Below are 23,956 nucleotides of genomic sequence, written 5' to 3' on the forward strand. Positions count from 1 at the left end.
TCAAACTCAGCATTCTTCAAAGCAAAGCTTGTGGGTCAGTGGTTGTGGCCATTCATACTCTGATTCTTTCCTCTCTCCTTAAAGAATGACATGAAGATGGTTTCCCGCGGTTATCTGCAGGGACGGGAACGGTGATGAATTTTGTCACCGTGTCATTAAAGAGTCTTTAAATATCTTTGCATTTGTATACTCTTCTTTGCCTATGTATGGCCTTTAGATAATTTTATTAACTGCATGAAACTTCACGGTATATCGGGGTATACAAATAAAATTTTATGTTATTCTTGTTCACATCCAGTGTGGTTACCTGCACAGATAATTCATTTATTTTTCTTCGATGATCATTTTCCCTTTGATGGAGTTCATCCTATCATCCATCTGAGCAAAATACCCCTCAAGTACCACAACTCTTTCACATACAGTTCTCTTATGTGTTACTAATGCCATCCAGGTGGTATCCAATGTAATCACAGCAGGTTTTGGGAGTCCTATAGGCTCTGGATTACATCAGGGCCTCTCGTGCTAGAATGGATCATACCTGCATCACCTACAGCTCCTGCTTGGCTTGCCTCCTCATCTCCAATTCTGGGGTTAAGGTGAATCACCGCTGGGGTCATTGCTAGAGAATCTAGCATTGGAACCAAATCACTACCAGCAGCTTCATTCATGACTATTCATGTAGAACCAGCTGTTGCAAAGCTGCTAGCTCTGGGTAGAGGAGACGGCTCTTTGGGACTCAAAGATATTTTAAGACTGGTAGACACTCCCTCGTCCATCCGGATATCAAGGCTTGTTCCCGATAGTGTCCAGCTTTGAAGCTGGCACTAGTTGTGGAATAATGGTTTGCACGACAAAGGACGATCCTCGAGGCTGAGCTTTGACTTTTCATTGGATCAACCCAAGAGTTATCTAAATATGCTATTGGCCTTAACCTTTCCATAGCACTTGGGAGCCTTCTCCTCATGCTACAGAGCTCTACGAGTTTTGAAAGCTCCTGGCCAAACTCATCTTTGGCATGGTATTATACTGGTTAAAAAAAAAAAGCACAGAAAGTATTACCAGGACCAATAGTAGAGCTCCACATTAATGCAAAGATATTGACTGATCTGATATTATTTTCCTAGCTTATTGGACAAGAGAAAGGTACTGGAGACAACTTTCAAGCCAAGCACATGTGTAAAGCCTGCAAATTTTTCAATAATTTTAAAATTGACTCGGGCGAAGACTATGCATAACCCCTCTATTTATGTGGGCACTTTTTCTGTGAAAATGTATATATACTCTGCCTTTCCACTCCAACTGAAAGGTCACTTGGACACACAATGTCAGAGGCGTGAAGAAAGTATAAGTTTTATTCACAGCATGCATGCTGGACCCCTGAGCTCCATGATGGCTCAGAAGTGCCGAAACCAGGAAGTTACAGAGATATTTATTCATTTTTCTGGCTATACAACTGAATTCTAGAAAAAGCTTTTCACGTGTTACTTTTCTTAACACTCATTGGTTCTAAGCTCACACTAGCAGGTCACTAGCAGGACACTTATCTAACTCTTGCAGTTAAATGTACAGAAGGGCAGGGTACATCATGGCTCAAACTCTTATCTATTCAGCTTACAATGTGGTAAGGCAGGGACGTACATTTTAGGCAGATGAAGTCAATAGATTGTACACTTTCTTCAGCTATGTAGACCAGAGCAATATTTTAAACAACAGTTAACCATTTCATGACCCTACACAACCATAACCATACTCTTATACTTATGTATGTATGTGCTAGGTACAGTAGCTTTCAAAAGCCCCATTTCTGTGCAGGAAAACCTATTTTTTGCACAGAAGTGTCTTTGAAAATGGCCGTCAGAGATTTGCTGGGAATAATCAATTGCCAGAAGACAAGAATTGTGCATGTTAGCACAAGCATGGCCTATAATCTGATTTCCTGACCTGATTTACTCTTGCTGGAGCTTCCCACTGTGCCATGAAAAGAGGACAACACGTTAAACATTTGCTAGGGTCAGTGTTTAGTAATCCAGGCTCTAGTGACTTGTCTTGTCATGTTCCATTTATCTGATTAGTTTTTCAGGCCTGTTTCCTCCTGTTTGTTCTATAGGGTGGTTGAATCCTGATGATGTATATCACGGTCCAACTGGCTTTGATCTTTCTTTGCTAAATGGATTTACCTAATGGCCATTTGTAAATTATAGAATACATTTTATTTGTCACATTTTTATTGTACCAGGAAACTGCCAGGCACAATAAATATTTAATAAATAAATTAGCATCCACAAAATCTGTATTTATTATTTATGATTTTGGGGGAGTTTAGATGTCCCTAGGAATCAAAGGTTAATGAAAATTCTCAGATTCCCAATAAAACCTTATAACCAGATTAAATTTGGAAGGCAATAATTACATAAACAGCCTGCTGGATTTCACATTGGAAATCTGGATCAGTAAACACACCATGGGATAACGTAGCTGGTTTTAAGAAAGGTTCATAGTCTGCTATTGAGACAGATATGAGGGAAGCCACTGCTTGCCCTGGATCGGTAAAGATCTTTACTCAACCTTGGCTTGCTTGTCATATACTCCCACTCTCATGATCTCCTAGGCTTCAGTTTACAGAGAGGAAAAGCAACTCATTTTCCCTCCCCCAACTGTCAAAAGGTAAAGAACTTTACTTGAGAAGTGGTCAAGAGGGAAGGAAGGTGGTGACTTGAGAACTGGTCAAGAGGGAAGGTGGTGACCACTTACAGGGGAATGGTCGTGAAAAAGCAGTAGCGAAACATGTCGGACCAGGATTCCCTGATTAAGAGACCACAAAGTTAAGTGGATTTAAAATGAATAATAATTAAAAGTAGTTAAAGTTAAGGTGGGGAGAACCGATGACAACATAACACATAAATCTTGAGGCAATGAAATGCTTGAGCTTCAAGTGGTATTGCTGAGGTTCGGTGGATAAAAGTTTGAAACTGATTCAAATGACGTTCTTATCTCAGTTTCAAGGTGCCTAAAAAAAATCAGTGCTGAAATCACAGCTACGTAGGCACTTTAGGCCACCTAAAGCCACTATGGGCGTGGTTAATGCTGGAAGTAGCTTTAGGTGGCCAAAAGCACATAGGCACGATTCACGGCAAAGATAGGCACTGGAAATGTAGGCCCGGAAAACCCAGGCCTACATTTCTGGCACCTTTGGCAGAGGCACAATTCTCTATAGGGTGCCCCCACGTGATTAATAATAATAATTTATTTTTCTATACCGCCTAACAAGCAGTTCATAACGGTTTACACAATATAATAATAGCATTATACATAATAAAATTCTAAGTAACTAATACAAGCATTAAAAGTAATGAGTAAGGAAAACACAATATTAACTAAAATAAGTAAAAAGATAAAAAGTACATTATAACTATGTGATAATATGAATAATGTATATTACATTGTTTAAATAAGTGGGTTTTAAGATCTTTTCGAAATTGATAGTAAGTAAGAAATGGAGAAACGAGAAGATTCAAACATGAATTCATTAATCCTGCTTGGAATGCTCTAAGGTCCTATCCCAAAAATTTTTGGTAAACGACATGCATTTGCTGAAGGAAAATAAAACATGCGATCGGCAGTAGGCAGCCGCCTATATTGGCGCTCTTCAGAGAATCTGGGCCTTTAGAAAGTGAAGAGGAGCAAGTGATATCCAGTATTTGCCTTCCATGAGGCCTGTATCCGAACAGTTCTGGCATGAAGCCATCCAGTGACGGGCTGTATACATTTTTATTTTTAATCATCCTGACTATGGTTAAAACAACAACAACAAAAAAAAAAACCTCAACTGCTGAGGCTGCAACAGCTTCAAAGTATAACAGCCAGAATTTTAACGAGAGCGATGTTGCGTGACCACAACCACTCTGGTTTTAGTCAGCCTTCGCTGTTCACTGTGGTTTTGAAGCTCTTCCCCTTATTTTCAGTGCTGCTATTCCAAGACGGTTCACTGTGCAAAAAGACGGAGCCATTCGTTACGTTCTGAAAAGAGCTTTGCATCCTCCCCGGGTTCTTCAGCCTCAGAGATCAAGTACACTGAGACCTGTGGGGGAAACTTCGGGAATTAGAGTCATCTTTGATGACTGAACTTTTTAGGAAAACCTGTAAGGGGGTATTTTCCTTACAGAAACATTTACCCCCCTCTTTTACACTACACTCTAACACGGGGGTAGGGAATTCCGGTCCTCGAGAGCCATATTCCAGTCGGGTTTTCAGGATTTCCCCAGTGAATATGCATTGAAAGCAGTGCATGCAAATAGATCTCATGCATATTCATTGGGGAAATCCTGAAAACCCGACTGGAATACGGCTCTCGAGGACCGGAGTTTCCTACCCCTGACCTAACACGTCCATAGACTAACATACCTTAGTAAAAGAGGGCCTTAATTGAAGGGCTGGTTATTTCACTGGCATGTTCTATTTGTTTATATGTGCTATTTGTTCACCCCTGATTATTTAATTGAAATCCCCTGGACCCTTAGGTTAGGTGTTTAGAATCTTCTTATCTGATGCCATCAGAGGTCACAAATGCATATCAGATGACTTCAGCCAGAATAATATTCATCTTTTGCTTCTAAACACTGAACTGACTACTAATGGTGGTCCATATGACCAGTGATTCATGGGTTTGCACTTACTTGCCTGGGGTCAGAGTTAAAGAGAGAAAGATAGACTGCTTTCTGTCCTTACAGAGTCTACACAAATGGCTGAATTCATGTAGAGTCTCTTCCCTTATCAGTGGAGGGTGCAGAGTGCAGACCGCCCTAGACGCATAGTCAGTGGGGGCGCTGACACCTCTCCACCCTGCCACCCCATGCCACCCTCGCGCCATCCCTCCCCCCACCCCATACCTCCGTATTATCTTCGCCAGCCTGGTTCCCCTCTGCATCACTTCCGGGTCATGGGGCCAGGAGGTAACGTCAGAGGGAAATCCAACAGTGGCGCGAGGAGCATGCTTGCAGAAGCCACTCGCGCTGGCGAAGATTAAGAGGAATTGGGGAATGATGGGGCGGGTCACGGAAGGAGTGGGGGCGTGAGGAGGAGGGCATGGGGGCATAGTGGGGGCTCCTACCCTTACTATGCCACCGTCCCTTAGATCTCTGGTCGCTACTAGCGTGAAAGCAGGATTGGCTTGACAGGACTTAGGAGTGGAATTTCCTGCTGGTCTCTTTAGCGGCCTTTTCTCTTCAGAGTGATTGGAGTCTACAGATGCAGTTCTACTAATGGCAGTCAAGGCTTATCAGTCCTCTGTGCTCCTGTACATAACAAGAAACACCAGGGAATTGAGCCTGTCATTATAATCATTTAAGTGCGTATCATCATAAAATCTTCTAGCTACGAAAGCATTTCTAGACATGGATTAGAGACTGCAGCAAACTTAAACCCTTCAGAATTGAATGAACCTCACTCAGCATTTCCCCCCCCCCCCCCAATACCACTGCCATCGGCAATATATCCAGACATTCAGAGGCAATACCTGGATAGTGGCTACATTCAAATATTCAGCGATTATCTAGATAGCTTATCTGGACATAGGGCAGTTTTGTAACTACCTAGTCAACTTTGTTCTTTGCTACTTTGGCGCTGTCGCGCGATTAGCTGCGATTTATCAGCACACGGTATTACGTTTTGCAAAACTGCCATTTCTTTATTTGTGGTTTACAGCAGCACCAGACCCTGGAAGAAGGTCCCGTGGCAGGTCTATAGCTCAATCCGTTTACTGTGTATTTTTGTTTTTTGACTGCACCATTTACATTAAGACTGGTTGAATACAAAACTTTAGTACAGGATTTCGTCAGGATCAGCAGTTCCACAGTTGTTCTTTTTGTTTCTGCTTTTTGGGTGGAACTTTTGGGGTGGACTGTTTGTTTGTTCTCAACTTTGATCTCCACCATGACTCCAGCCCCCTGGACTATCCCTATGAGAGGCTTTGACCCTGATGTCAGCCTAGCTATCGCTACCATTCAGCATTTTTAGTTGGCATTACTTATGTCAGCGAAGGCCTATGGGAAATTATATCAATCTGACTCTGGCATGGGAATGCAGATAGACCCTGAGGGCAGGAAAACGGTTTTAAATAGCCCTGATTGATATGTTTTAAGTATCCCTGATAGCCCTGATTGAATCATGACTAGCTAAAAGGTGTTAATGTCTGATTAAGAGGGTGCTTAGGACAATGGGTCCAGGTGCACAGATCAAGAACAAAGAAGCCAGAGACTAATCCCATCTTGCATGCCTGCAAATATCACACCCTCCTTAGCAATTAAATTAACCATTGTTTCAAACAGTTTACAAATTCTAAACAGAAAGATACTGGGACATACAAGTTTCTATATTCAGAATACGATTCCAAGGAATAAAAGCCTCCTCTCTGCTCTATCAATCTATCTATCAATCTATCTATCAATCTATCTTTCTATCTCTGGAGGAGAGGGGTCTTGGCTCTCTCTCTCTCTCTGGCTCTTCCTAGAACTTCTGACTCTCTGTCTCTTTGTTTCTGGACTCTGTAAGGCAGGGAAACTGCTTTGCTCTCTACTTAATTGTAATGCTTAAGACTATTTCTATAATATATTCTTTATGCAACCACCTCTGGCTGTGCCTATTATTTGATTCTACTTCCTGGTGAAACTTCAGTGAGGGAACTGAACATGGGACCAGCGTTTGTCAGTACGCCTTTCACTTAACCCCTACCACCATACATTGGGGGGGGGGGGGCCACTAACAAAACTGACAGCTTCCCACAAACCTAAAGTCCCTTTTTTGCTCTTCCCTAAGCCCAACCTAAAGCCTTCCCCTCATCTGTTCAAATAGTAAAGATGTTCAGTGCAGCTCTCTGGTCCTTTGCAAGGACATAGGAAAAGTTCACATGACATATGTTATTCATTTCAAATGAAAAAAAATCCCAACATACGTAGAAGTACATCACACAAAATAGACAAAAAAAGCGCCAAGGACCATCCAGGTTAGGGATGAATTTGAGCACACACTAAGACACATTTGCGTACCTTAGTAAAAGGACCCCTAAGTCTCTATATGGGGGCAATAGGCACTGCTCTCTCCTGTGCCGGTATCAGGCTGCTATGTTGTATTTTAGCCATGATGGACAGTTTGGGAAGCCAAATTCAGGAGATCCATGAGTTAGGGCTCCTTTTACTAAGGTTCACTAGCGTTTTTAGCACACGCGTGCTACACCGCGCGATACGCTTCTAGAATAACGCCAGCTCAATGCTGGCGTTAAGGTCTAGCGCGCGGGGCAATGCCCTAATGCACCTTTGTAAAAGGAGCGCTTAGTAACTGCTCCCCTGTGTAGAACCAAGTGATTCGCGATAAATATTTTTTTTTAAATGGGGAAAAAGGAAAAGGAGGAATATGATGTGTAGAAAAAATAAGAAAAACAGAAAAAAGTGAGGGGAGAAAAGAGAGAGACAGGGAGAAAATATGAACAAAGTTCTGAGAAAGAGAACCTGAAAGAAAAAAATTTAAAATAAAGATCAAGTTGAAAAATTCTGATCAAGAGAATTTTGAATATCTGAAGGAATGCTAACATATGGCAAAATATCATTTTAACATTAGCATTAGACTTTCATGCAAGCTTGCCCACAGCTTTAGACTGGCCACAGAAAATCACAGGAGTACAGAGTAAGCAAGAAATACACCTATGATACAGGATGGACTAAGGGACGAGGCCGGATCTGGGTTAGTGCAAGCCACCATGAGCCCTTCTGATAAGGGACATGTGTTCACAAGCTTGCTATTTTACAGTTCATTTCCATCCAGAGGATTAGCGCCAACCTACCACACAAGCAAGTGTTTGAACAAATGTTTTTATTATCCCATATGTTATTTTTTTTTTTTTTTTTTGCGGACTTCATTTATGTAAATCTTGTTTTCATTAGTCAACAGAAACCAACCAATGCAACCCAAATCATTGCAATTCTAAGGAGTTATTTTTCCCTAATGGATTACTATTAAGAGTCGATATGGTTGCCAAAATTGGGGGGGGTTAATCCACTATTACTATTAATTATTTCTATAGCACTAAATTATCTTTGAATTTACATAGAGTGGTAAAATTGTCTTTGTTATAAATTGCATAGATTAAGAAGACTTTGGGCATGGTAGTGTGGGCCAGCGAGGTAAATGTTCTGACATTCCACTGCGGCCTGATAAAGGGAGCTTTTGTTATTATGCAATCTGAAAACCAAGGCAAACAACCCCACGACAAATGTACGCCAAAGAGAGCGTGGGGAAGGAACCTGAGATAAAGTAGAGTTTATTGAGTACAATCAACTGTTAAAATACAAGACATATAAAATGACCAATCTATCTTGCATATCCTTCCAGACCCGACACTGTCCGTGTTTCGGCTTTGAAAGGGAAGCCTGCTTCAGGGGTACAGATGATAATCTAATAGATGGCGCTCGAGCACTGAAACATCTGAGCCTAAAAATGCTCTTTGTCGAAGTGTAAAAGAGCTGCTACAGACTCTGGTCAAAAATAACGTATCGCTTGTAGGGATGGAGATCTGATAAGTTCTGATCCAGGGCATCAGAACGCTGGCGGGGTCCACGTGCAGGCGGTTCTGAGCGCAGGCCGGGTCGGCACACCGACCTAGGCCCTGTGTGCAGATCTGTGCCTGTGTGTGGATCTAGGCCTGGGTTTGGTTCTGAGGCCCTGTTTCTCATTTCCTCTCCCTCTCCCTCCTGCCACGTATACATTCTAAGCAAGAACAAGGGTTGCACTTTGAGCAGAAGGCTGAGGCATTCCCTCCTCCCTTGCCATATATTAACCAGACATACATTTACCCTTTTTCTCTTATCTTGTTTAAGCATCCCTTATATGGGCAACAATCAGACTTTGCCTGAGCAAGGCTAATCAAGAGAGCTTAAGAAGCATGCATTATAACCTTTGGACTGTCACATGCCATAGTAAGATTTGAGACATATCAGAAATGTACACATTGGGATTCACTTTATTGTAACTGTTATTATGTATTCATATGTCACGTGAGATAGTAGCCTTAAGACACATGATATAGATAAACAATGGTTTAATCCTCACTGCAAATGCATTATGACATCATAACCTTGTAGAGCATTAACTAAGTAATTAATGGAGATATGATTCTCAATAAAAAGAGGGAGAGACCATTCATTTGGAGCGTCTCCTCCCGACTCTAAGATTGCGTGTGTGTTTATTGTGGGACATTCCTACAATCGCTCAACTGCTGCGTGGCTGTGCGTACGCGAACGGCATGCTGTTTGTACGTAATAAACTCTACTTTATCTCAGGTTGATGTGTACGGTTCCTTCCCCACTTTCTCGTTGGCCTTTGTGATTATACATTTTTGTATTTTGATACAGGCCCTTATATTTTCCAGATTGGATTACTGTAATGAGCTGTATTGCCCTTCTAACAGATTACGGATAATCCAGAATAGAGCAGCAAAGATGATTTTTGGACTAAAAAGGTTTGTTTGTGTTACACCTGTTCTGATACATCTTCATTGGCTGCCAATTAAGACACGCATTGTGTTCAAATTATCATGTTGGGTTATAAATTCTTTACAGGTACTAGTCCAGAATATTTAATTTTCTTCCTTTCATTTCCTCTCTCCCTATTGACTTCATGGGCTGGGGATATTCGTTTGATTTATTTTCCTTTTTTTGCGGGTATAAACTCTTTCTCAACTTCAGTTCCTTATCAGTGCCTATTTGGAATTCTCTTCCTATTGAATGAGAATTTATCCCTTCTTATTTGTTGTTCTGTAAACACCTTAAGGCTTACCTGTTTAAAAAGTTTCAAATGTAATTCTTGTTCCGTAGTGATTTGTTTTAACCTTATGTTATCTGTTTTAAACCTATTTAAGGGAGGTGGTGGAATACAAACAGTTGTACCTGTGACAGGGTGAAGTTCCCTGTCGCTGGCATTCCACCAGAGGAAGCAGTGAGAGAGCCTAGATAATTTGCATAAGAGCTGCAAGTGCTGCTGGGAGCTGTCTACTCATCCTGAGTGGATTGTGGTGCTGAAAAGAACAGCTCTTAACACAGAGAGCTCAGAAGGCAAGAAGCTTCCTTGAAATCCTTGGGAGAAGGAATGCTGGCCTCTGGCCTAACTCCCGGTAAGCCCTGAAGACCACTGCTGACAGGAGGGGACTGGTGCAGTGGAGAACTGGAAGCCTAGTGGTAGGAGGAACCACGGGGACCTATATACCAGCAGAGAGAGATCTGGGAGAGAGATCTAGACCTGTAGTGAAGTCCGGTGGTGGGATGGTCTGTGGGGACCTATACACCAGCAGCAAAGAACTAAAAAGTAACCAAAGGGCCCAGTAGAGCCTGGACTTGAAGTGGCTCAGGCTTGATGACCAGTGGTGGGACTGGTAAAGAAGGATCCAGGTGGTGGGACCCAAGAGACCAGGGAGTGAGGGACTGGTGGTGGCCCCACAAGGAGAGTCCTCAGTGCATGCGTTTGTGATAAGATGACTGAGGGGTTGGGAGAGCCCTCACTGCATGCAGGATAAGATGACTGAGTGATGGAGAAGCTGGAAGAGTCCAAGGCTGAGGGGGAAGAACTGACAGCTGTCCGTCAGAGGGACTGGCTGGGATGGTGGCAACCAGTGGAGAGACCGGTAATGGCACCAGTAATGGTCAGTGGATCCCTAGAAGGCAGCCTGATAGACCCAGGGAATATTGGACAGAGATCTAAGGAGTTCAGGGAGAACCTGGAAAATGGCCAGGAGGAGCTGGAAAGACCTGGTCAGGTATTTTAATGGAATGCATGGTTTATGTGTGTAACCCTGTTTATTGTGCTTTAACAGAGTCCAGAAGAAACCGAAAGGTACCTGGGCAGTGTGGATATGTGACGGGTAATAGCACTTGACCTGGTCACATGATGACAGTACCATTACCGTTATCATTTACGGAATTCGGAATCCTTAGTCACAGAGAAGAGGAGATCACACAGCCCCTACGACTGAACTAACATAAAAGGCACGAGCTTCATCTTTCTGCTTTTCAAGTACCACCAGTGAGTGATGAGTCGGTTTCACGACGGATGAATGCGATCACGGTGACCCACTCATGCGTTACCCGCCAAGATGTCTGTAGTTAAGTGACAATAATGAAGAAAAATACTGTTAACAGTGGCCTGCGAAAAGAAATCAAAAAACTTATAGCTTTGTTAGGAGGCCTTTTCTCTGTTAACGTAAAAGCAATTAAAAAAAAAAAACACAAAAAAATGTCTCATCCCAGGAGAATAATTAATTTTTAGAGCAGAATAGAAGTGTTACAAAACACCCTGAAGCTGGATACGCCAAATGCAATTAGAAGAGGCACGGGGGAAACAGACGCTGGAGGGGGCGCTGAGGCAAGCAGGGGTGAAGAACTGCCACAAACAATCCGATCTCCACCATTGCCCAGCTAAATCACGCTAACCAAACCGAACCTAGGGTCCTTTCACTAAGGCGCGCTAACCGAATATAATGGGTCCCATAACATTTAGCGCAAGCTAATCTTTACCGCGCCTAGATATTCATTGGCACATTCCAGAATAGTGCCACTGAATATCAAGACAGACTACAGCAACATTATCTAAGAACATAACATAAGAACATAAGAGTTGCCCTACTGGGACAGAGAAAAGGTCCATCTTTTCCAACATCCTGTTTCCAACAGTGGCCAACCCAGGTCCCAAGTACCTGGCAGAAACCCAGAGCTGAGATTGTGATGTCATAATGCCTCATTCCACCAATACCCAAGAGCCAGCCTCATCAGTGATGTCACAATGGCTTGATTGTCCTATACTTGGCTCACATAAGAACTGGGACAGACCGAAGGTCCATCAAGCCCAGTCTCCTGTTTCCAACAGTGGCCAACCCAGGTCCCAAGTACCTGGCAGAAACCCAGAGCTGAGATTGTGATGTCATAATGCCTCATTCCACCAATACCCAAGAGCCAGCCTCATCAGTGATGTCACAATGGCTTGATTGTCCTATACTTGGCTCACATAAGAACTGGGACAGACCGAAGGTCCATCAAGCCCAGTCTCCTGTTTCCAACAGTGGCCAACCCAGGTCCCAAGTACCTGGCAGAAACCCAGAGCTGAGATTGTGATGTCATAATGCCTCATTCCACCAATACCCAAGAGCCAGCCTCATCAGTGATGTCACAATGGCTTGATTGTCCTATACTTGGCTCACATAAGAACATAAGAGTTGCCATACTGGGACAGACAGAATATCCATCAAGCCCAGTATCCTGTTTCCAACAGTGGCCAACTCCAGGTCACAAGTACCTTGCAAGATCCCAAGGAGAAAACCAGATTTTATGCTGCTTATCCTAGGAATAATCAGTGGGTTTTGCTAACGTATCAGTAGGTGCTGGTATGATATAGACTACATGAGCTTTCAAAGAACAGTGAAAACTTTTTTAAATTTTGGAAATGTTCTTTTATTACGTAATTTACTTCTTGTATCATCCCAGTGATTGACTGGCTTTCTTATTATAATCCACAATGAATCTGAAGATTGGAAATGGTAGAATACAAGTGCTTTATTGTATTGTATTATAGTTATACACACAGTGTGGACCAACACCAGATTTGATAATGTCTTTCTTGCCTCACACTCAGTTCTTACAAGGAAGAAAAAAGACCTCAGTGAGTGGAACAGACTGCTCCAATGGATAACATTCTGCAGTGCTACATAAGCCAACCTCAATCTAATCATAGGTCAAAAACCTCCAAAAACAATGAGAGGTATAATCAAAACTTTAAAAACCTGCCTAAGTCGTCACTTGGGGATGTTCAAGTGCCGATAATCATAACAAACTTTCTGGTCTTTCAGCAGCACTTCTAAGCTGCTTTGCATCCAGAGCTCAAAGGGGCGCGTTGGGGCAGACATCAGGCGGGCTTAAACCTGGACATCCTGAAGCAATAATCAAAGCTTTCCCAGGACATCCAGGCAGGACTTAGACGAATGTAAAACAGGTCTAAGTGCCCCAAAGGTGACCAAACTGACAAGATGACCACTGGAAGGTTTAAGCCATGACAACCCCCTTACTCCCCCAGTGGTCACAACCCCCTTCCACCACCCAAAGAGTGAAAAAAAAACCCCAGGCTTCCCATCAGCTGATCACAAGGAAATCCTGATCAGCTGAGGTGGTTTTGGGGAGTCCTCCCTCACACTCACCACTCCCACAGCCCCCCTACACAGAGACCCCCGCCCTATACTCCTCTCCCCCAACATCTCCTGACAACCCCCACACCCCTCTGTACCTTTCCTCAACACAATTGGCAGGAGGGAAGCCCACTCCTTCCCGCCAGCAGGCCCACCTTCATAATGGCAGCCTTCCCCTTCTCAGTGCATCCTGGCATGCACTGTGGAGGGGTTTAAGGCTCTCATTGGCCCAGGCGCCTAAGACCCCTCCTATGGGAGGGGCCTTAGATTCCTAGACCAATCAGGGCCCCTTAGGACCCTCCACGTCCTATATAAAATGCCCCTCCACATGTCTGCACTTGTACTTAATGAAAAAAGTAATTTATGAGAGCCCTAAGGAGAACCTCCATTCCACATATGGCTTCTTCAGGGGAAGAAAGGTCCGGGGAGTTTTGTATCGTAAAGTGGCTGAGCACACAGAAGTGCCTGCACTACTGTTGGATATAGACAGCGTTTTTTTCTCCCAAAGAAGCCGTATCTAAAATGAAATAATAACTTTTTGCATTAAGTTCAATTAAATGTCGACATTGATTGTTTTTGGAGGTTTTTCACCTATGATTAGATTGAGGTTGGCTTATGTAGCACTGCAGAATGTTTCCATCGGTGCAGTCTGTCCCACTCACGGAGGTCTTTTTCCCTCCTTATCATAAGAGAGAAATTGAGAGGGGAGAGGTTTAGAACAAATGCTAGGAAGTTCTTTTTTACCCAGAGGGTGGTGGACACATGGAATGCGCTTCCGGAGGCTGTGATAGGCCAGAGCACGTTACAGGGGTTCAAGGAAGGTTTAGATAGGTTCCTAAAGGATAAGGGGATTGAGGGGTACAGATAGAAGTAGAGGTAGGTTATAGAAATGGTTAGGAACCACTTCACAGGTCATAGACCTGATGGGCTGCCGCGGGAGCGGGCCGCTGGGCGTGATGGACCTCAGGTCTGACCCAGTGGAGGCAACTTCTTATGTTCTTATAAGAATTGGTTGTGAGGTAACAAAGACATTATCAAGTCTGGTGTTGGTCCAAACTGTGTGTGTATATATATTGGACTATATTTTTGGGTGTGGACCTTATTCCCTGTTGTGAAATATATAGTTATATCATAATTATAGGGCCTTTAGATTGGGGGTTTCTCTGTTCTCATAGGGGTGAAACTATTGCAAATTGCCTTCTTTCTCTGCCCCTCCCCCTCAGTCCACGTTCTGACCATAGACTAGTCAGCATTTATTGAAATTTGGTACGCCACCTTATTTGCTGCACAAGTCAAGGCATTTTACAGTTAACGCAAAATCAATAAGAAAAGAACACCATGGTTAAAATAGGATAGATATCAATCATTCAAAATAAATTATACATGTTTGTATCTTAGTCCTTGGTGGCAGCTTGCCCTCCCCTTCTTTCGATACCTGTCTATTGAAGTAATTAAGAGAAGGTGGGGAGTGTGTGGCTCAGCCCCCTGAGCTTGTGGGTTCAAATCCCATGCTGCTCCTTGTGACCCTGGGCAAGTCACTAAATGCCCCCATTGCCCCAGGTAGAGCGTGAGCCCACCAGGACAGATAGGGAAAAATGCTTAGTACCTGAATGTGAACCACTTAGGCTATAAGTGGTATAGAAATACTAAAATAAATGGGTTATAGTTATCCGTCAGAGGCATCTTTAAAAAGGTGTGTTTTTAACTGCAACCAAAAATTTGTTAAGAACATAAGCATCGCCTCTGCCGAGTCAGACCATAGGTCCATCGTGCCCAGCAGTCCGCACCCGCGGCGGCCCCCCCGGTCCATGACCTGTAGTGTTCTTTCACTTAAGACATTTTATCCTTTATAGTACCCCTCTAGCTATACCCCTCAATCCCCTTTTCCTTTAGGAACATGTCCAACCCCTTTTTGAAACCCCAAATCGTACTCTGCTCTACCACCTCCCCCGGAAGCGCATTACAGGTATCCACCACCCGCTGGCTGAAGAAGAACTTCCTAGCATTTGTTCTGAATCTGTCTCCCTTCAGTTTTCTTGCTTGCCCTCTTGTTTTTGTTTCCCCCGCCAGTCTGAAGAATCTGCCCCTCTCTATACCCTTCATGATCTTGTAAGTTTCTATCATGTCCCCTCTAAGTCTCCGTTTTTCCAGAGAAAAGAGCCCCAGTTTCTCCAGCCTCTCAGCATATGAGAGGCCTTCCATGCCCCTTATCATTTTTGTTGCTTCCTGAACGCAAATACAATGGCAACGTGTTCCAGAGATAGGGAGTGATCAAAATGCAGGCACTTGTCCTGATCAATTCCCTCCTTTATTACTCTTTGTTTTATTGAATGAGTGTATGAATTTTTTATTGCAATCCACTTTGATGGTCTGCTGCTAATAGTGGATTAACAAATTAATTCTATCAAATACATTCAAGGACAGCTGTCCAGTACGCATGCCGGCATGAAAAGATTTGCCTAGGTATCAATGATTAGAACTGATTACTGCGAGACGCAATTTCCAAGCCTCTGATCCCCGGCCTTCTCTCTAGCACATATCGGGATAGGATCTGGAATTGCAATCAGAAATGACCAGAATTTTCCCCCAGCCGAATGAGAATCAGCAAAAGAAAACAAGTCAGGCTCCTACGAGATCACAGCTGACTCCTTCCTAGACTGAATGCCCCATACAGTCAAAAATCATATAATTTATGCTAGCAGCCACCAAAGGCGTTATGCAAAGTGAAGCCTGATCTCATACAATGGCGCCACACTGTTTCTCCTGCAAGAAAATCAAATTTGTCTAGACTAATTGTTCTAGCAAACAGAAATCCTGCTTCCGAAAGTGCATGGTTTCATTTCTGCACCACACACTACGCTGCACCTAGCAAAACTAACACAGGACATCGAAACATAGAAACATAGAAAAAAGCAGCAGAAAAGGGCTACAGCCCACCAAGTCTGCCCATTCCAAGTATCCCCTCCCCTGAATTTACTCCCTTAAAGATCCCACGTGAGTATCCCATTTTCTCTTAAAATCCGTCACGCTGCTGGCCTTTATCACCTGGAGTGGGAGTCTGTTTCTATAACCATAAAGCCCTATGACCTCACAATGCAGACGTAAAGAGCTTTAGCCAATAGGAAGAGGAGATGCAAATGTTAAGAGCCTTAGCCAATAGGGAGAGGAGGAGATAGTGGATGCTGTGGCCATTTGGCCTTTATCTGCCATCATAGAAACATAGAAACATAGAAAAAAGCAGCAGAAAAGGGCTACAGCCCACCAAGTCTGCCCATTCCAAGTATCCCCTCCCCTGAATTTACTCCCTTAAAGATCCCACGTGAGTATCCCATTTTCTCTTAAAATCCGTCACGCTGCTGGCCTTTATCACCTGGAGTGGGAGTCTGTTTCTATAACCATAAAGCCCTATGACCTCACAATGCAGATGTAAAGAGCTTTAGCCAATAGGAAGAGGAGATGCAAATGTTAAGAGCCTTAGCCAATAGGGAGAGGAGGAGATAGTGGATGCTGTGGCCATTTGGCCTTTATCTGCCATCATAGAAACATAGAAACATAGAAAAAAGCAGCAGAAAAGGGCTATAGCCCACCAAGTCTGCCCATTCCAAGTATCCCCTCCCCTGAATTTACTCCCTTAAAGATCCCACGTGAGTATCCCATAGAAACATAGAAAAAACATAGAAACATAGAAACATAGAAAAAACATAGAAACATAGAAAAAATCAGGACGAACCTGATTTAAAAAAAAAATGGCTGATGTCACTAGGATTCCATTAGCCCATGCTGATATTAGAGTGCTACAGTGTTTTAACATGGGTCTAGAATAGAGTTTAATCAACCAGTGTTCGGTAATGCTCTCGTCTGCCCTCTCAGAGCAATGATTACTCAGGATACAGCTGAGCTCTGAAGGCCAAAAAAAATAAAGGAACTTAGACATGCATGTATCGAAGTGATCCTCTGGGCGTTTATATGTCGCAAAATGAATTTAGATAAGTGGCAGAAAAGCTTATAAAAACATCAAATACGATTAGCAAAAATGCATTAAACAATTTCCGCCTGACTGGTGTTCAAATTACCTCTGTGGCATCAGCAGCGCTGGAATATAGACCCTTTCCCAATAACAACAGAGACAACACATGATAACACTGGCCAACACTCATTTTGGTGCCTCAAATGATAGACCTGTTTCTGGGTATATTTGACCTGCTGGTTCCAAAAATAGCACTAGTTTTCTCCTATCAGCTCTAGGTTTTGAGATGCAGAACATGTGCCATATACCACTCTTCACTCTGCTCGCCCGCTAAAAAAAATCTGGATATTTTAATGTGGTGTTTAAATTAATATCTTTTAAGCATGAAGGAAACGTATTAAAAATGAAAAGAAAAGTGTACAACATGAAAATCTACTTATTTCATACCAAAAGCACAAGTTTATAATACAAACTTTCCAGTCATTCGACACACAAGAAGTTCCTTTTGTAAGGCTTCCGAGAGTGGGATCTGCCAGGACATAAGATTCCGACAATAGTCTGCCATCGTGTGTGCATCCCATCTTCCTTGGTGTCTGGCTTCCATTGTTTTTATGTCTTGGTGAAATCTTTCATCATGCTCTTCGCTTAAGTCACCAAGGTTCTCTGGAAAGCGATCTAAGTGACTTTGACACTCATGTTACAGCCGAGCCTGTTGAAATGGAAGAGCAAATCCTCTACTAATTGTGTGTAGTTGTCGTCCTTCTTGTTGCCGAGAAAGTTTTTCACAAGAAGAACAAACAAAGACCAGGCACATGATTCAATTTCATTCATTGATACTATGAAATGTGGGTCATTTTTAAGTTGTTTGATCTGTGGACCATTGGAAATTCCTGCCTTCAGTTGTCCATGGTAAGTCCAGGTAACATATGTGCTATGTATTCAATGCACGAACCGTCTTTATTCAAAGCCTTTACAAATTGTTTCTTCAGGCCTAGCTTTATATGTAGTAGTGGCAGTAGGATTCTATCTCGTGCTACCAAAGGTTCATTGATTACATTTTGTCCTCCAACTACCATATGTTCCCTCAGAGGCCAATCTTTTTTGGCCCAATGCTCATGTTTGGCTCAACTATCCCAAAGGCATAAAAAGCAAGGATACTTTGTGCAGCCACTTTGTTGACCAAGAAGAAAATGAACCATCTTCAAGTCTAGACAAATCACCCATTGATGTTCTTGGTAATCAATTTTTTCCAAGACTAAAGAGATGACCTTGTACTTTTCTTTCATCCTAGTAGAGCGATCGATTGGAATAGAACTATAAATTCAACCATATCTATGAAACTAGAGCTGGTGCGGTCTATCCAATGCAATTTACTGAATCAGCGTGCCAAATAACCTCAGGCACAGGTCAAAAAACCCAAGGCAGCAAAAAACTTTTATTTTGCCTTCGTTATTTTTAAATAAAAAGAAAGAGACAGGTTGCAAACCTGACTTAAGAGGATCTGAAGAAAGAACCATCAATGTGGCATCAAAAACTGAGATGTATACTAAGGACCTGATATTCAGCCAGTGGCAGGAAGTGGCTTGTAAGATGATCACAGCTTCTGAAATACCTTGCAAACAAATAGGAAGAAATCATTTTTCAACTCATCGATTAGTTAAGCTGTGGAACCTATTGCCAGAGGATGTGGCAACAGTGGTTAGTATAGCTGGGTTTAAAAAAATGTTTAGACAAGCTCCTGGAGGAACATTCCATAGTCTGCTCTTGAGACAGACATGAGGGAAGCCACTGCTTGCCCTAAATCGGTAGCATGAAAAGTTGCTACTACTCTTTGGGGATTGTGCGTGAAATGTTGCTACTATTCGGGATTCTGGAATCATAAGAACATAGAACATAAGAATTGCCATCTCCAGATCAGACCCTGGGTCCATCAAGTCCGGTGATCCGCACACGCAGAGGCCCCGCCAGATGTACCCTGGCATAGTTTTAGTCCCCATATCACTGTATGCTTCTCAAGGGAGATGTGCATTAGAGAATGACACGGTGACAAAATTCATCACCGTCCCCGTCCCCGCGGATAACCGTGGGAAATAATCCCATGTCATTTTCTAGTGTCTATTTCAACCTCAGTCCTTCTACACCAGCATTCTTCAAAGCAAAGCTTGAGGGTCAGTGCTTGTGGCCATTCATACTCTGATTCTTATGTGAGCCAAGGATAATGAAGCCATTGTGACATCACTGATGTGATTGGCTCTTAGGCACTGGTGGAATGAGGCATTATGACATCACAATATCTGCTCTGGATACCAGAGACTGTCATTCTGTAGTGTCTGTTTCAACCTCAGTCCTTCTACACCAGCATTCTTCAAAGCAAAGCTTGCGGGTCAGTGGTTGTGGCCATTCATACTCTGATTCTTCCCTCTCTCCTTAAAGAATGACATGAAGATGGTTTCCCGCGGTTATCCGCGGGGACGGGAACGGTGATGAATTTTATCACCATGTCATTCTCTAATGTGCATCTAGTTTACCCTTAAATCCTAGAACAGTGGATTCTGCAATTACTTCCTCTGGGAAAGCATTCCAGGTGTCCACCACTCGCTGCGTGAAACAGAATCATATTACTCTTTGGGATTCAAAGGAATGTTGCTACTATTTGGAACTCTGGAAAGGGTCCATTCTCGAAAAGTACGTCCAAAAGATTTTTTTTTCCCCTCGAAAATCGTCTCTCTGTATGTCCAGGCGTTTGATCATCCAAACCGCCAGTATGTCTATCTTTATACCACATTCTCAACCAAATATTTGTCCAAGTCTGAAATGTCCAGAACAAGACCTTTTGGATGAGGGAGGGGCCAGCAAAGTGATACTGGCCATCCAGACATGGCAAGAGAGCAGTGGGGCACCTTAGAGGGCACTGCTGTGAACTTCACAAAAAGGGTGCCACATTAAGATCTCACCACAACTCTCTTATAGGTAGGTCATGGTAAGCCCCCCAAATCCCACTATACCCACCTGTCTACAACCCCAATAGCTCTTATGGCTGCACCTATATGGCAGGAGAGTAGGGTTTTGGGGGTTTTTGGTGGCCTCACATTTTTCATCATAAATACAGTGGTTAGAGTGGCTTATGGGCCTGGGTCCTCCTCTCTAAGGTTCACTAGCCCACCCCCAAGACTACTTAAGCCACCTCTGTACAGCTTTACCAGGCTTTTTTCTATGCCAAGTTCTGATGTACATTTTTATTCTGATTTTAATGGCAGTGTGAGGGGGGTCAGTGAACGGGGGGGGGGGGGGGGGGAAGGGAGTGTGTGTGTGCCTTTACTTTGTCCCTGCAATGGTTCTCTGGTCACTTTGGATACCTTTTGGGCACTTATACCTGTTTTTAGATTGCCTAAGTCACAATGTATAAGTTCCGTCTACGCAGTCTCGTCAAACTTTCGATTATCCCTGCGGTACGACTAAGGGCTCCTTTTACTACGCTGCACTAGCGGTTGTAGGGCGTGCTGCATTGCCGCGCACACTAGACGCTAATGACACCACTGAGCTGGCATAAATTTTTACGCGTAGCTCAGCCCACATCCCACCCGAACCACTCCTCCAAAATTGCCCCTTTCTGCTGCGGGATTCAGAGGCCTATAATGTTTCTGGATACGTCTAAAAACCCGTTTTGATTATCGGCGCTTGGACGACCTGTCTTTCTGATCATCCAAGTGCCGACTTGGGCGGGTTTTTGGACGTATTTCTGCTTCGATCATGAGCCCCATAGTGTTTAAAAAAATAAACCACAAAAGTGCGGAAACTTTTTGAAGATCCTTCCAATAATCAGATACTTGAGATAAATTTCCTGTCATGTTCTCAGCTCCTTTAATGCTTGATGTAATAAATTAGGCTGCTGTAAGCTGACAGGGGTGTGATGGTAATGCTTTGCCTTCATCCAGGAATCAGGAACCAGAAGTGTTTCTGACAGACCGGCTTTCTGGCAGAGTTAGGAACATCACTCAAGGCGTTAAGATCAATTGGCAAATTTCTTTGGTTTCAAAAGGCCACCAAACAAGACAGTAAGAAGAGGGTTTGGGGGGGGGGGGGTGAATGCAAACACTGAGTAAGAATGGAGCAGGAAGAGGAAAGGAAATTAAAAATCCAATGATATATCTTCAGTAACGACTGCTAATGAATCACAGCAAGAAGGCTCATGAAACAAAGCCAAGGCTTTTCTATCAATTTATAGAGCAATTTAATCTGATAAGGATTATAGTGTGGACATGCTATTGCAAAGGGGCTGAAAATGGATTTAGTATAAAGAAGAGCTTTGGAGTGCTACAAAAAAAATGTTAGGCCCACCTGCAATAACATAGTAACATAGTAAATGACGGCAAATAAAAACCCAAGTGGTCCATCCAGTCTGCCCAACCATACATACTCCATAAATTAATTTAGTTTAAATGATCCTTTTTTCTTAGATATTTCTGGGCCCGAAATATCTTCACCAACACACTGCATAGCGAGGGTGAGAGGCACCCGGGGCGTTGGCGCCCAGGCACCAGGTATTTAAAATTTCCACATTACCTCATCACATGAAAGCATTTCCTATAGTAGGCGCTGGCGTGCCTCTCCTTGCCTTCCCCCATACCTTTTGGAAGCTCTCCGACGTCACTTCCGGGACCCGCGCCTAGGAAGCTGACATCAGAGAGAGCGCCAAAAAGGCAGGGGGAAAGGCAAGGGGGCACGTGTGTGGCGGGGGAGGGGACGCTCCTCACTCTTATTTCACCACTATTTGGGGACTGCTGTTGTAGAGGAAAGTGTTCATTGTTTTACCCTCCTCTCTAGTCAATGCTCCTGACGCAGCATTTGTAGGGAAATCATGACCACACAGGGCTTTTTTTTTTTTTTTTTCTTAAATGGTGTAATTAAACCCATCCTTCTACTCCTGACTTATGGTCTACCATTTTCTTTGCTGATTCAATTATGTATTTTTACAGGTTGGTGCTGGGAGGAATGACATGGGAGTGATCAGGATTGTTAAGTTTAATGATCATAGTTTTGAGGAGGGGAGGGCTGAAGGGTTGGCACTTAATGTTGAGAGGTACAAGAAGGGAGGTTTGCCTAGGGCACAATCTTCGATAACAACATTGTCCAATTACAGCAAACTGATCAAAGGCCATGGAGAGGAAATGGCATCCAGTCAAATCCTGGAATCGTTAACCATTTTTTTTCTGCGCTTACCCCCACAGACGTGATAGAGTACGAGGCAAAAAATAGCCGAGAAGATAGGGAACTGGATGGATGGAAGCAAGCGAGGAGAATGATAGGTAAACTGTTTTCATTTCCAAGGCAGTGAATCACTGTTTTAATATTTTATCAGAGCATTCGTTCCATCTGCTCTGCTTAACAGACCACGTTCCTTCAGATCAGCCTCTCACTTATTGCTAATGGAGTGGCGGCTGAGTAAATGCAACCTGCCTCGAGTGAGATTAATCTTGAACTTCTGTGCCACCTTGGAGCAGGTCACTCTATCAACCATAACAGCTGATTGGAATTCCTCTTGTTTCCATGGTTTAGGTACATTTCCTGCTTCTTAAAGTTGCCCGTATTACCTTTGATCAAGATGTACTTGGTGCTCCGGCTTGGAGCTTAAAAGACATGATTGGCGTTCTCGTTCGGAGAGAATGTAAAACCAAGTGATTCTAAAAATCAGGACCAAGATGGAGCAGTGGTATTGTGTGTGAGGTGATGGCTGAAATATCTGCTCATTTTCACATAAATGCTGCATGACCAGATCTTGTAAGGTCAAGCAATGGGACAGAAGGGGACAATGCCGGTTAAGAGCAAAGGTGGAGATGTGAAAGAAGTTGAGTGGTATTATAAGATGGGACAGTTGCGTTCTTTGAAGGTGGGAATAAGCATGTGAATAAAGATGAGCCGGTTGATATAGTGTATCTAGATTTTCAGAAAGCTTTTGATAAAGTTCCTCTTTAAAGGCTCCTGAGAAAATTAAAGAGTCATGGGAAATAGGAATTGACTATCAGACAGAAAACAGAGGGTAGGGTTAAATGGCCATTTTTCTCAATGTGAAGTACCACAGAGATCTGTACTGGGATTTGTGCTATTTAACTTATTTTAAAATGATCTGGAATGACAAATGAGGTGATTAAATCTGCAGATGACACAAAACTTCAAAGTTGTTTAAAACGCATGCAGATTTTAAGAGAAAATGGGATACTCACGTGGGATCTCTAAGGGAGTGAATTCAGGAGGGCAGGTATTTGGAATGGGCAGACTTGGTGGGCTATAGCCCTTTTCTGCCATCATTTTCTATGTTTCTATTGTGAAAAATTTCAGGCAGACCATAGGAAATTGGAAGACTGAGCGTCCAAGTGGCAGATGAAATTTAATGTGGACAAATGCAAAGTGATGCACATTGGGAAGAATAACCTAAATCATAGTTACCAGATGTTATGGTCCACCTTGGGGGTCAGCGCCTCCCACAAAGATCTGGGTGTCATGGTAGACAATACAATGAAACCTTCCGCCCAATGTGCAATGGCAGCCTAAAAAAGCAAACAGAGTGCTAAGAATTATTTAAAAAAGGGATGGTTAACAAGACTAAGAATGTTTCTAATACCTCTGTATCGCTCCATGATGTGACCTCACCTGGAATATTGCGTCCAGTTCTGGTCTCCTTATCTCAAGAAAGATACAGTGGCGCTAGAAAAGGTTCAAAGAAGAGCGACCAAGATGATAAAGGGGATGGAACTCCTCTTGTATGAGGAAAGACTAAAAAG

This window comes from Geotrypetes seraphini, chromosome 11 (genome assembly GCF_902459505.1).
Source record: "Geotrypetes seraphini chromosome 11, aGeoSer1.1, whole genome shotgun sequence".
Classification (NCBI taxonomy): domain Eukaryota; kingdom Metazoa; phylum Chordata; class Amphibia; order Gymnophiona; family Dermophiidae; genus Geotrypetes; species Geotrypetes seraphini.